This window comes from Ranitomeya imitator, chromosome 6 (assembly GCF_032444005.1).
Source record: "Ranitomeya imitator isolate aRanImi1 chromosome 6, aRanImi1.pri, whole genome shotgun sequence".
NCBI lineage: Eukaryota > Metazoa > Chordata > Amphibia > Anura > Dendrobatidae > Ranitomeya > Ranitomeya imitator.
The window spans coordinates 519199612-519211622 of NC_091287.1; the positions used below are offsets into that span (position 1 = coordinate 519199612).

At 41.7% G+C, this 12011-nt stretch overlaps 1 long non-coding RNA gene across 2 annotated transcripts in view; it reads left to right on the forward strand.

The window, feature by feature from the left end:
• Nucleotides 1-711: 711 nt before the first annotated feature.
• The window catches only part of LOC138641504 (uncharacterized), a 340425-nt gene continuing 329125 nt past the window's right edge, over nucleotides 712-12011 (forward strand). Inside the window, exon 1 of one of the 2 annotated variants that reach the window (XR_011313886.1) lies at nucleotides 712-808. This is a non-coding gene — a long non-coding RNA (uncharacterized lncRNA). The remainder of the gene's footprint in view (nucleotides 809-12011) is intronic. The other variant, XR_011313885.1, reaches the window with a different exon arrangement.

Here is a 12011-nt window from a genome sequence, read left to right on the forward strand (position 1 = left end):
TATTGCATTTTACTGCAATGTTACAAAGGCCAAAAAAAATAAAACTGGCTGTTTGATTTTTTTTCGCACTATGCTGTTTATCGATCGGATTAATTTATTTTATATTTAAATTTTTTCACTTTTTAATGTATTTAATGATACTGCGATCGACTGATCACTTGTGCTATTCATAGCAGTGCATCAGTTTTCACAGGAGAATCATCCTGGAATTAACAAATTATTTTCAATTTTTTGGGGGGTACCATCATTTTTGTCTAGACCATTTTCATTAGTTTGGGTATTTTTTTTTTTTACATTTTTTCTGCTGAACCACAATTCAAACGCAATGTCTGGTTTTGATTAGATGATATTCATTGGAATTTAATTGAGAATTCTTTTTATGAATTTCAAATGACTTCAGTTTAGGTCTTCCTAACTTTAACAGAAGGGCACCAACAATTTTGTCCATGTGTGTACAATCTACAGGGTATTGGGGAAGGAGAAGGTACAATGGAGAATTGCAGCAGCTCCTTCTTTCCTGTTGAGATGAGTTTTCAGATTATGTCTCCATTTTGGAGATAATTGGACATATTAGGCACTAAATTCCAGAGGATTGGCGATGATCACAAAGATACTTCCTCTCCCTTCACTGTCTCACACTGACTGAACTCTAACTCCTCCTCCAGACCAGAACATATAAGGAAGCTACCCTGAAACTGGATTTAGAGGTCCCCCTTCTGGCCTGGAGTCAGGAACGTGTTGTATGCTAGTGTTACCTGCTAAGGGAATTCCTTCTCGCTTCCAGGCATGGCATCACCCTCCCCGGGAGGTAGGCAATAAGACTGTGACAACCGGATTCCTGGAGTGTCACACTAACATTTTAGTAGATTCAGGGTTAAGGAAAAGATGAATTGTGGAAATATTTTTGGTTTGGAGGTTGTAGGAGGTGATAAGGGCTTGGATATATAGTTTGAAGGAGAGGATAGAGTTAAGGGTTGCAGCAAGGCACCGACCATGTGATACAGGGAAAAAGTGATATAGTTTATTGTGATAGCTGTGGTAGGGGGTTGAGTGAAATGGAGTAAAGTTGATTAGTTGGGTATTATACTGTTGTTCCAGTCATCCCACTGCTATTAAATAGACGACATGCAGGTAGACAATGAGATTGTTACCCAACCTTATCAGCTTGATAGAGCTTCGCCTCCTTTTCTTATGGTCGCTGCCCTCTGCTGTGCTCCAAATCGAGTTTTACAAGTGTTCCAGCGTGCCTCCATGAAATCATCACCCTAAGCCTTTTAAGGCCCATTTTGACCCACCCCTGTGCCTGAACCTGAACTGTGTTCTACAGATCTGCGTTTGATCTCTGTCTTTAACCAAACATTAAGGCTGTGTGCACACGTTGCTGAATTTTTGAGTTTTTTTGCAACAAAAACGCTATAAAACCGCAAAAAAACAGCATAAAATAAGCATCCCATAATTAAGAATGAATTCCACATGTTTTATGTACATGATGCGTTTTTTTTTCGCGAAAAAAACACATTGCGGTAAAAAAGCAGCATGTTCATTAATTTTGTGGGTTTTTTTTGTGGATTTCCCACTATAAAATGCATTGGGAAATGTCCGGAAAAAAACGCATCAAAAAAGCGCAAAAAACGCATGCAGATTTCTTGCAGAAAATTTCAGGTTTTTATCAGGAATTTTCTGCAAGAAATCCTGAACGTGTGCACATAGCCTAAAGCTTCTGCAGCATGAGCGTCATGGATCCTGTAAGCAGCTGATCGTCAGGTTGCCAAAAGTCAGATCCTCAGTCCCTCTATACTATCAATAGGCCATCAATGTTCTGATGCCATAAACTTATTCAAGGGAAATCACAATTTATCTTAGAAATTTCTTATTTTGATGCGCGAGCTCCATTATCTTTAAAGGAAAGAGTTAAAATATTTTCCCAAAATATTGACATCCATGTCATGGGGTATAGTTGTGTCTATAAAATTCATGACTGTAAGTCAAGTGAAGATAAAATATTCTGCCTATTTATATAACTCAATGAATGAATTTTTCTATATTTCAAAGCAGTAATAAATATTTCTTTCCTCCAGCACATCTTTGGATTTAATTAAATATGTTCCTTACTCTGGATCATCTGCTTTAAATATTAATGAATTGCATCTTCCTAAAGACAGCCAAGAACAGAGGTTTTCATTTCAGACTTCACAGAGCCACCATGGGGGGATCTTAACACAATTTGTCATTCTTTTGTTTCTTGGGGACTTTTTATTTATAGAGCATAAATGTGCAGCTGGTAAAACTTAACCAAATGAAATACGAAGTTTAAGAGAATAGTGAGAGCAGCTGATTCCCGATGACTACCTGCATTGTCAGAGTCTCGGAACGCACAGACTGAAAAGGTGTTTTAATTATAAGTACAATGGCTCCATCTCTCGTGATGTAGATAAAGTAAAGAATTGGCGAGCGGAGTATGGAAAACGCAGCACGAACACGGAGGCTTCTGAACTGTGATGCCTTCACTTGCAATCTACAGCAGTGCTGTATGATATCTCTTATTGAGGATATTTTGCTTTGATATCTATCTGAGAATCTATTTGCAATTTGAAATCATTCTATCCTTATTTTTATGATGATCTGTTCTTCTTGCATTTACTTCTTGGTAAGTCAAATTTTTGTAAGTCTAATTAAAGGGCTATTCAGCCTTAGGGTACAAGTCTGCAGTTAACCTATGTGAATTCAGACTTACGAATCCTCACATTGCATGCACTGTGTGATAAGAGGATTTGCCTGTGCCAAGAGCAGTGGGCTCATGACTAGAGATGAACGAATCCCGGGTTCATAACGGACAGCTGGTGTTCTGTGCTACATTCCGAACACAGACTTCTCTCGAAGATCCGTTGTAATGTTCGGAGTTCCAGGACAAGTCCAGCAGGAGAGGGAGATATGGAGGGAAGGAGGGAGAGAGACGGAGGGAAGGGGAGAGAGAAAAAACACATTTTCCACATCAAAAGTTAGGGTCCCTATTGGTTTCAATGGGGTTCAGGCTCCGGTTCAAGTTTGGGTACAGTTTCAATATCCGAACTTAACTTTGGAATAAAGTTTGGGTTGAGTACCAGAGCGCAAACCTCCATGGGTCCACTCATCCCTACTCGTGACTGCAAGTATACGATTTGCATACATGTGATCATGTGCCAACTAGATGTACGCGGCTTTGGTCAATACAAGTGTATTTATTGAGGCCGGACATGTCTAGTCATAATATGCCTGGAAGTATGCAATCACATGACCACCCACTCTCAGCACTTGGGAACCCTCACAGCACACGGTACATGCACTGTGAGGATTTACAAGTCTGCAGTCAAATAGAGTGACTGCAGACTTGTACCCTAAGATTGGACAACCCTTTAACAGAGCCTTTTTTAACAAGACCAAATGAGGGGTCTGCTGATAACCTACCCATAGTGGGAACAGAAAGAAGTTCAGCCACAAATACAATATTATTTTTGCAAAGCAACACACCTCTTCTCCAAAAAGGCACTTTCAGTATGGTAGTTACTCACTGAAGGTACATTATGCTTGTTGGTTTCACAGTAACTCACATAAAAGACAATTTCCAATGGTTGGCTATTGTGGCTCCCTCTTTATATCCTCCAATGGTCCTTTTGATTTCCATTGAAAGACCAATTAAAGCTATAATAGTGCTCTCATTGAACCTGAACCTTCTGGGGACTTCCCTTGACAAGAGTCCTTGTTTGCTCCTTATAGGGCCAGGTCATAGGCGGTCAAGATTTTCTCAAGAGTTGTGAAAATCCTAATAAAGCATTTTCTTTAACCTATATGTATTCATAGATTCAATCGGCATTTATCGATAGTAAGAATACAGAATTTTGAGGTATTTCTATTTTTATATTGGAAGTAAACTTGCCAGTTGATTCATGCTGCCCAAACCACGGGCAGCATGAAACAGAGCCTTGTTGCATGACTGCAACCAAGTAAATTTTTCTCTAAAACACTCTGGTGTTTCTAAGATGATATAGTTTGAAGATCCTGCCAGGGACCATAGCCGAGGAGACTAGTCCTGTGCTGCTCAGGTCACTGAAGGTAATTGATTGGTCACTCCTGTATGTGTATTTAGTGAGAAATCTGTCTATCTCCTGGAGCGGTGCTGTAAGAAGTTGCCCAAGGATGTCCAAGTCTGGTCTTTGACTATAGTCCTTGGCCAAATCTTCAAATTATATTTTCCCTGAAAGCCCGGGGATTTCAGATAAAAATATAGATGTCTACAATCATACAGCCAGGCTCTGATTCATGCTGGCCATGGACTGAGCAGCATAAATAAGCTAAACGGTTCCCTTTGAAAGCAATTTTCTTGGTTTCACAATGTGATACCATGATTTATTGCAGAGGAAGAAAAGTAACAGTGACAGTGAACAGCAGGACAGATAGAGATTGACAGACCTCCATCTACAAATGCAAGGCAGGTAGAGAGGGACAAACCCTGCACTACACATGAAGGACAGGTAGAGAGTAACAGACCCCACAAAATACATGGAGCATAGATAGAGAGTGACAGACCCTACATGGAGATACATAAATAGGGACAAAACACGTATTCGACATGGAGGGCAGGTAGAGATTATCAGGTTCCACATTTGACATGGAGTGCTGGTAAAGAACAATAGACCCTGCACTGCACATGGAGAACAAGTAGACATGGACAAAATAAATAATAAATAATGATAGCCCCTTCACTAGACATGGAGGGCTGGTAAATAGTCATAGACCTCTAACTAAACATTAAGGGAAGGTGAAAAAAGACAAACTAAAAACTACACAAGGAGGGCACTTAAAGAGTGACAAGCCCCACACTACACATGAGGAACAGGGAGAAAGTGACAGTTTTTGCACTCTACATGGAGAGCAGGCAGAAACTGACAGGTGTAGGAACACAGTAAAAAAATAACACAACAATCGCTGTTCAATAATCAACGTAGGATTAAGAACATAATTAACAATTTGCCATGAGGCAACAAGACCCTAACTAAAGACTATAATAAAACTTAACTTTTATTCAACTAATAAGGACAATTAAACCCCGCGGAGTTAGTGTGTATCCATCACCAGGATATTTATATTAGCCTGATCTATTCGATTTACATCTGGTGTCTTTTGTAATATCAATTAATTCTGTGGAATTTGTGCGGCAACTATGTAAACTCTTATTCAGATTATTTTACACTGCTAACTCGCTTTTAAAAATCACTCATTTGCATCCCCGACATGTTTCACCAGCTAAACTGGGTTCATCAGGGTATGAGGCTATACTGAGTTGATTAACCAGTGCAACATTATATCCTCTCCCAAAGGTTCATAAAATATCAACCTATCATATCGAGGGGGGAACTACTTGGAACATGTGAACTGTTGGATAGACTCTAAACTTCAACTTCTGGTTGAATGCCTTCCATCCTTTTTGTTAGATACGGATGAACTCTTGACAGTCTCCATATTGGTACTGACACATTATTGGTTACAAGGGAAATTGAGTCCTTGTATACCAATATAAAGCATATTGATGGCTTGTCAGCAACCACATTTTTCTTGAATATGTCTAATCTGGCATCCACTAGCATATCTTTGATACTGGAGTTGCTTGAATTCACACCCATAATGTTTTTATTTTTAAGGGGTCCTTTGATCTACAGCTCAAGGGAACAGCCATGGGGGGCATCCTTAGCCTCAGCATATACCAGCCTGTCCCTGGGGCTGTGGGAGAGTGACCTCTTCCTATCAGATCAACAGTCGTAGATTGGTGCTGTACATCGATGACATAAGGTCTTTGAATAATAATGATTGTAATGTTCACATTAATTAGTACATGTGGGGGTTGCCTGGTTGCTAGGGAATCCCCACGTTCTTATGCTGGCTAACAGATGTAAATCATTCAGCTGCAGCAAGAAAAACTAAATCTACGAGCACTAAAAAATACTCGGAGGACCCCTGAGCATGCTCAAGAAATCTCGAGTAACGAGTATATTCGCTCATCACTAATTGAGAACTAATCAGCTGCAACTCTCCCACGTAATTCCTTTGGAAACAGTAAGGGTGTACTAAATGTTCTCACACTGCTTCTTCATTATTAGTTTTTGTTAAAGGCTATCTGTCATCGGGATTCTACCACCTAATCTGAGAAAAGCATAATGTAGACACAGAGAACTTGATGCCAGCAATGTGTCATTAGATAAAACTGTAGTTTTGTCAAAACTAATCTTCAGGAGATTATCACTAGAGGACTAGTAGACCTTGAGCATGTAGTCCTCCATATTCATGAGTTCTGTATAACCCCGCCCCTATCACTGATTGGCAGCTTTCCATGTACACTGTAAAGCTTCCAATTAGAAGTGTGGGCGGGGTTATACAGAGCTCAACATTTAGAGCACTGCTAGATCTGCAGCAGAGAAAACAGGGATTTTATCAAAATGACAGGGAGCAGCCCAGAAAGTGACACATTGCTGGAATCGGGGTCTCTGTCCTTGCATTATTCTGCTCTCAGATGGGGTATGAAAAACCTGGTGACAGAGTCCCTTTAAATAGATAATGCCATGGTGCAATTTGTTATGTGTTTTTATTCACCAGTGGTTGAATTTACTTAATTTTAACATTTTCTAAGGACAAGATTTTTTTTTATTATTATGTATTGATAACTAATGCCATAGTTTTTGTGCAAAAAGAAAGAAAGCGTCAGCTCACCTAAATAGGACATCTTGATTGCACAGAAACCTTGTAGTATGGAAAGTGTCCTTTTAGATAAAGAAGCAAATCCAGTAATGAAGATCCTTAAAATTCTTAGTTTATTTCATGTCCATTAAAATCCCACCCATCACATAGATAACCGCAGATGCGTTTCAGACTCCGTCTTTACGAACTGCATGAAACTCATTGAACTCTGCCATCCATTTATCTCTGTCTAGCGTTTCTCTTGTCTCTACATACATTTTCTAAATCATAGATCTACACACAAAAAAATCCCCCCTTTAAAAAAGCTTGTGTATGCCCCTGCTTTAGATAACGCCTGTGCACACATTCATGTCCTGAACATGAGTCCCGAGTTTGGATTTCAGAATGTTTAACCTTTGTCTTTGTTGGGATTAAAGTAACCAGAACACAGAACATCTGCTGGTATCAGTTGTATCAGAGGGAACCTCTGAAAATAAAGATGTTCATGATGTAGGAGAATTCATATATGAGTGTACTTAAGATCAGTGCTCAGATATTGCTGCTATTTCTCCTCTATCTAGCCTGACGAAACTGCGTAATATAAACATCGCCTATTACTCTACTTGGGGCTTCAACATCTGTGTTCCGTACAAAATAGTGTTTGATAAAAATCTAACTTAATTGAACGTATTCCAGTTTTCAACTTTTCATAATTTTGTTTAAAGAGATATGTTTATTGCTTTGAGCTACGATAAAAAGGAAAATAATATTAGAACGTGATTCATTCCAGCCACCACCTCCTTGTTCTTCTGGAAATCAATGCATCCTCTAGCAATGTGTTATTTCTTGGGGAGTTCCAGGAGTCACACGTTGTTTTCTGACTGCCTGTTTTCAGCTCTTTTATTCCAAATGCGCTTCTAGATTGAACCGATCTCTTCCTTAGGGGTTCCCCGAGTAAGAGATCCATTCAACCTAGTAATGTGTTGGGAATAAACTGCCACCTAGTTTTATTCACCTGCATCCTGTGAATTCTTCACCAGCAGTGAAGCTCACCCACATTTCTCCCTTTTGGCATGTATCAGTGTTGGTTCTTTCCATCCAGTGGGGCATCAGCAGCTGGAGTATTGTTATCTAAAGGTACCGTCACACTAAGCGACGCTGCAGTGATACCGACAACGATGTCGATCGCTGCAGCGTCGCTGTTTGGTCGCTGCAAAGCTGTCACACAGACCGCTCTCCAGCGACCAACGATGCCGGTAACCAGGGTAAACATCGGGTTACTAAGCGCAGGGCCGCGCTTAGTAACCTGATGTTTACCCTGGCTACCATCGTAAAAGTAAAAAAAACAAACACTACATACTTACCTACCGCTGTCTGACTGTGAGCACAGCGGCCGGAAAGCAGAGCGGTGATGTCACCGCTCTGCTTTCCGGCTGGCCAGCGCTCACAGCCAGTGCAGAAGCAGAGCGCCGGGGACAGACAGCGGAAGGTAAGTATGTAGTGTTTGTTTTTTTTTACTTTTACAATGGTAACCAGGGTAAACATGGGGTTACTAAGCATGGCCCTGCGCTTAGTAACCAATGTTTACCCTGGTTACCAGTGAAGACATCGCTGAATTGGCGTCACACACTCCAATTCAGCGATGTCTGCAGGGAGTCCAGCGACGAAAGAAAGTGCTGGGCTTTCTGCAGCGACCAACGACATCACAGCAGGATCCTGATCGCTGCTGCGTGTCAAACTGAACGATATCGCTAGCCAGGACGCTGCAACGTCACGGATCGCTAGCGATATCGTTCAGTGTGACGGTACCTTAAGTCTGTTTAAGTGCTGTGGTTTCGCAACAGCACAAGCTGAGCACAAAAAAAAGTTAAAACCACATGTGAGGGTATGTGGATCTACTGCAGATTTTGCTCGGAATTCGCCTGCGTTTTTACACCTGCGGATTCCTATTAAGGAATAGGTATAAAAGAGCTGACATGCTGCGGAAAATAAACCACAGCGTTTCCGCGTGGAATTTTCCGCAGCATGTGCACTGCGGATTTGGTTTTCCATAGGTTTACATGGTACTGAAAACGGCATGAAAAACTGCTGCGAATCCGCAGCGTCAAATCCGCTGCAAATCTGCAGCCAAATCTGCAACGTGTGCACATAGCCTTATTTGGTTAATGCCCCTTGTGCAGATTTTGTCAATCCCTAGACTAGTTTCAGCCCCTGGCAACTAAAGAAATCAGTGGGACAATCTCAGATTCCCAAAACTTGTTAAGAACATCCCACACCTAAACGATCAACGATTAAATCTGTCAGGGGGATTTTGCTTCAAAACTATATATATACGTATGTAGCCCTTTCAAAACAAAAACAACTCCATCAATACCTTTACATGATCAGTCTCTTGCTCCATTACTGAAAAATCAGCTTTTAAATTATTATGCAAATGAGACTGAAGAGCTATTGTAGATCGGAAGCCTCTGTCACTCCAGCTCTATTCCCCACCCAGCGCCACCTCCTCCTGCTTTACTCACAGCCTGCATGCCCTGTGACTTCAGTCAAAGGAGATGGGAACTAGAGCTGGAATGACAGAGACTTCACATCTACAAGAGCTCTTTAGCTTCATTTTTACACAGTTTCTCCTTTTGACACAAAATGGCCTCTCACTCACCAGATTCATAGGCACCTCCTTTTCCCTACCAGTCAACGGTGGCACAACAATTGGCAAGTGTTGATTGTCCTCTACTATATCCCCCCTTTTACTACACCAGCTAGACAGATTCGGCACACTTCTTCATCTCACAGGAAAGCAGCTGTGTGAAATGTACCATGGAGAACATTTGGAGAGTGCACCCATAATTGCCCGCACTCTGGCCGTAGAGAAGACAAACATTCATCTTTGCTATTATGACATGTCTTGGGTACTTTTAATCTAGTCTTTGATGTTGCCATTCGAGAGCCAGTAAGACTGGAACCACCACTGTGTCATTTCAAGAATTCTGGTGGTAATGAAGAAAATCATTTACAGAGGGTATCTAATTGTGCTGGTTTCGATTTTGTTAATGAAAAGTGTAAGTCTGATATTTAGCAGCCACCAGCCTGCCGTCACAGGAACAGTGAAGCTTTGCAAATAAAATTAAAAACCTTTCAATAAGGATGAAATGGTAATTTAAAACATCAGAATTTCCAGACTGTTTGCACAGAAATTTCATTCGTAACATAAGAGCGTTTCATTAGATACAGCGCACGGAGATTCTGGCATCGCATGGCCGTTCGAGAAAATGTACAGAGTCAATTATTTTTAGGCTGATGGTTCTCAAATAGGGAAACTGCATATAAAAAATGTGAACTAATAGTTAAAACAGCAAATCTATAATAAGATTTTGAGACATGAAGCTATGCCCACCATCGCTAATTTCTCTCACCTTATAACTGCTTCACTTTTTTCCATCAATATCTCACAGTCACCATCAATCAAGTTTCTATCCTCCATTTGAATTGTAGGAACCAATGTCTGCAGGCTCTGGCTCAGGTATCTATATATATATATATATATATATATATACAGCATATACATACATATATATACAGTAGTTTGCAAAAGTATACACCTTTTTATCCGGTTTTGTTACATTAAAACCTATGTATAAATATTTTTTCAGTTCGATTTGTGTGTCAGCACTAAATAGTCAAAGTTGATGAAGTGAAGTGAGAAAATTTACACTTCAATTAAATGTATGGGATCAAATACCGTATATACTCGAGTATAAGCCGACCCGAGTATAAGCTGACCCCCCTAATTTTGCCACAAAAAACTGGGAAAACTTATTGACTCGAGTATAAGCCTAGGGTAGAAATGCAGCATTTACCGGTGAATTTCAAAAATAAAAATAGATCATTATTGCCCCATAGCTGTGCCATATAGTGCTCTGCACCGTTCATATTTCCCCATAGCTGTGCCATATAGTGCTCTGCACCGTTCATATTTCCCCATAGCTCTGCCATATAGTGCTCTGCACCGTTCATATTTCCCCATAGCTCTGCCATATAGTGCTCTGCACCGTTCATATTGCCCCATATCTGCCCCATATAGTGCTCTGCACCGTTCATATTGCCCCATATCTGCCCCATATAGTGCTCTGCACCGTTCATATTGCCCCATATCTGCCCCATATAGTGCTCTGCACCGTTCATATTGCTCCATATCTGCCCCATATAGTGCTCTGCACCGTTCATATTGCTCCATATCTGCCCCATATAGTGCTCTGCACTGTTCATATTGCTCCATATCTGCCCCATATAGTGCTCTGCACTGTTCATATTGCCCCATATCTGCCCCATATAGTGCTCTGCACCGTTCATATTGCTCCATATCTGCCCCATATAGTGCTCTGCACCGTTCATATTGCTCCATATCTGCCCCATATAGTGCTCTGCAGTGTTCATATTGCCCCATATCTGCCCCATATAGTGCTCTGCACTGTTCATATTGCCCCATATCTGCCCCATATAGTGCTCTGCACCATTCATATTGCTCCATATCTGCCCCATATAATGCTCTGCACCGTTCATACTGTCCCATAGATGCTCGGTATAAATCTGTGCCGCTGCTGCTGCTGCAATAAAAAAAAAAAAGCCATACTCACCTTTCTTGATTGCAGCTCCCAGCGTCCGGTCCCGGCGTCTCCCCGCTCTGACTGATCAGGCAGAGGGCGCCGCGCACACTATATGCGTCATCGCGCCCTCTGACCTGAACAGTCAGAGCGCAGATAGACGCCGGAAAGATGGAGCGGCGCCCGGCGGCTGGAACGCGGACAGGTGAATATGCGATACTTACCTGGTCCCGACGTCCGGCTCCCCCTGCCGTCCCACGGTCATCTGTGCCGCAGCCTCTTCCTCTATCAGCGGTCACCGACACCACTGATTAGAGAAATGAATAGGCGGCTCCACCCCTATGGGAGGTGGAGCCAATTATTAATTTCTCTAATGAGCGGTCCCACGTGACCGCTGAAGAGGGGAAGAAGCTGCAGCACAGAAGACTGTGGGAGGGCAGGGGGAGCGCCAGGATCGCTGGGACTAGGTAAGTATGCCTCAGCGCCCTCGCCCCCTCACCCGCCGACCCCACCGCTACCATGACTCGATTATAAGCCGAGAGGGGCACTTTCAGCCCAAAAATTTGGGCTGAAAATCTCGGCTTATACTCGAGTATATACAGTAACTAAAAATTGGCATGTGCATATGTATTCACCCCCCTAATGTGAGTACTTTTTGGAGCCTCCTTTTATGGCAATTACAGCTGTAAAGTCTCTTTGGATAAG